We start from the raw sequence: 3,372 nt of genomic DNA, 5'->3' as shown, positions 1-3,372 counted from the left end.
TGAGATACTTCAAGTGACACTAATGAGAAGAAACTTGGAGCAGCTCTACTGCAACATTGGTACTAGGTAAATAAAAGAAAGGCTAAATATAAACCAACAGTAAATTTTGGAGAATGCTGAGAAATACATTTACAACTAATGAAAATACTCAAGTAGAACTCTGATTGTGCACTTTGAATGCTGGTCTAAGTGCCACTATTGTATATGAATAATAAGCTAATGAACTGTGTCCAGAGCTTTAAATATGTAAATGTCATATTGTCCATAGTGAAGGTACAACTCCAGAGCAATGCCAACTGAATATTGAGGAGAGGGCTTTTGTGCAATTTCTTAAACATTTATTTGAATGCAGTGAAATTAAAAGCAAAACAATAAAATTTTGACTACTAAAATTTGAGTAAACTCAGGACACATACAGAAATTGTTATTTGCTCTTGATTTATTATTATATTTACCAAGCCTTAAAATCACTATTATGCATTGGCAACTTAACTAAATCTTGCACAGTGAAACCCTAAAGCTTGAAATGCTTCTACAAGTTCTCAAGGGACTTCATTACTAAAATGATGCAATCCTTCAGTCAAACCCTTAAGGGCCTCAGAGTGATAAGGAAAAAATACCTAACTACCCACGAGTCCTTCAGCTGCTACTGATAGACTAGCATTATGCAATAACCTAGGAAGAGTAGATGCCCTACAACCACATAAACCTTACCACAACGAACACTGTAGACTCAGTCAGTTTGAGGAGCAAAGGAAATGCCTGGATTTAATGTGTGACAGAATCTTTCACTTTTCTCCTTAAAATTCTCAAATAATAATAATTGTAATGAAAATAATAGCTATACATATAATTTCCTTTTGAGAAAACTATAGATTTCTGTATGATTGTAGCTATCCTTTAAACCATTTATGAGACAGAAATTTTCTACTGCAATGATTTATTTGTATGTCCCTTCCCCACGGTATAACCCCTGTTTTCACTGTATTTGATGTTGGTATAATTTGGGGAGTGGAAGGGAAAAAACAAATTGTTTAAATAGGGATACAGGTGGACCCATTGCAATAATGAAATGTACAAGATGCTATGTCGAAAAATGAACTTTACAACTTTGGCAGGTTGGGGGGGAAAGGGAGTAGTGGAGGAGGTGGGAGGGAAGGGATGGTACCGGAAAAACAAAGGAGGATGCAATGCTTGATAAGAAATGTACTCATTACCTTGATCATGTAATTGTAACCCCTCTGTATGGCATTTTTACAATTAAAAAACTTATTAATAAAAACATTTTGTAAAGATGCTGTACGGAGGGGTTAGTTACATGAGTAAGTAGTGCGTACACTTTCTATCTAGTATTGTTACCCCTTCCTTTCTTTTTTCCCCTAATATCCTTTCCCTCCCCGTCTTCCCAATTCCTTCTTCCCCTCCGAAGTTGTAAAGTTTCTTTTCAACATAGTGTCTTGTACATCTCATTGTTACAATGAGTCAACCTGTATCCTTGTTTCAGCATTTTGTTATTTCCCTTCCCCACCCCAAATTAGAAACATGTATACAAAAGATGCAAGGCACAGGAATCAAATACAGTGACAACAGTGGTTATATCATAGGGGGAAGAACATACAAAAGAAACAAAAAAAATCACATAGTACATTAAAAACAACAGAAACAAAGGAAAAACCTCTGGTGTCCATATCTTGGTTCATTTTGCTTATCATCATACTATATGGTCTTATGAGCATAGTTTTTAACATTTTCTGCTTATCTGGGAAGAGTATCCTAGAGGTATACTAGTTATTGCAAATAAGGGAAACCATGGGACCTATGTTTTGTAGGTCTGGCTTACTTCACTTAATATACTTTTTTCCAAAATGTTGGGAGCCAAAAGTTAAGTCCCTCAAACTTGATAGGCTTAACTATCTCACTGGAACAACCTGAGCCTGAGTTTACAGAATCCCACCTTTTCACCACGCCTTAAAGTAAACACCCTGCAGCTACTAACGACCACCTTTTCACCCTGCCCTAAATCTACTTAACGACCACCTTTGCACCACGCCCTAAGTCCAAGCATATAAATACCCTTGTGTGAAAAATAAAAATTGGCAGCTTGATCAGAATCCTTGTCTTGCTGTCCTTCTTCGTGTCTCTTGTCCCTTCATTCCTTCTCGCTTAGGTTCACTGCCCTGGTTGAAGTCCTGCGGGTCGGGACAACTGGCGCCCAACGTGGGGCACGAGCCTCTGACTGAGGAAGGAACGCCGTCCTCCGGGAAAACTTGGCCAAGTACAGTCCGAGATCGCGAGATCGCCTCGACAGACCCCACCGAGAGACAGATCCAGGAGGAGAGTGGGGACGGCGCATGGTAAGTGGCCCACTATGGGACAAGCAATATCGTCACATGATCTATTTCTGTCAGACCTCAGGGAGGCCTTCAAGACACGGGGAATGCGGGTTAAGAAAAAGGATTTAGAATTATTTTTCTCATTCATAGAGGACTTGTAGGAATCATAGATGCAAAAAGCTGGCAAAGAGTAGGAGATTGTTTAAAAGATTATTATGAAACCTTTGGTTCAGAAAAGGTTCCTGCTACGGCCTTTTCCTATTGGAATTTGATTAATGACATTTTAAAATGTTCTCTATTTGATAGTGGAATTTTAAAACTTGTAAAAACAGGAGAGGAGGTTCTCCAAAATGCCTCTCGGCCCCCCCCCCCCCCGCCACCCCCCCCCCCCCCCCCCCCCCCGCGGCTTGCCCATCAGTTGTATTAGATATAACTGCTGGTCAATTTACTGAAAATCCCTCCCTTTTGTAACCCGGCCTTTCAAGGGCCCACTGCCCCTCCTGATCCAGATGTTTTTTCTCCCCCCCTTTTACCTAACCTGGCACCTTTACGCGAGACTCTTCAACATAGGCGAGAACACCTTCAACTTTTAAAAGAACTGCGGTCCCTTGATTATGAACTCCGCATACTGGCCTTGGCCGATACGCCAAAAACGCCTGATAAAATTAAGGTTAGATCAGGCCATCAATCAGTTCTCGCCTTTCCAGTAACTCGGAGCCAGACAGATAGGGCCTCAGAGGGTGAGGAGGATGAATCAGAAGAGGAGGAAAAGGAGGATGAAGAGCAGGATACTGGGGATGAAGAGGAACAACCCACCCAGGGAAAAGGCCAACAAGAGTATAAGAGGCTTAGCCTCCGGTTTGTTGAAAAGCTTAAAAATGCATGTGCCCAATATGGCCCGACTGCCCCTTATACGTTAGCCTTGTTAGAAAACCAAAGTGCGCGCTGGCTCACCCCTAATGATTGGAAGTTTCTGGCCCATGCCACCCTTAGTGGGGGTGATTTTGTTTTATGGAATGCGGACTTTAAGGAACAATGT

Source organism: Dipodomys spectabilis, unplaced genomic scaffold, assembly GCF_019054845.1.
Source record: "Dipodomys spectabilis isolate Male_0828 unplaced genomic scaffold, ASM1905484v1 ptg000356l, whole genome shotgun sequence".
NCBI classification, from domain to species: domain Eukaryota; kingdom Metazoa; phylum Chordata; class Mammalia; order Rodentia; family Heteromyidae; genus Dipodomys; species Dipodomys spectabilis.
The sequence above is the reverse complement of the archived record's forward strand: the minus strand, read 5'-3'. Positions refer to the sequence as shown.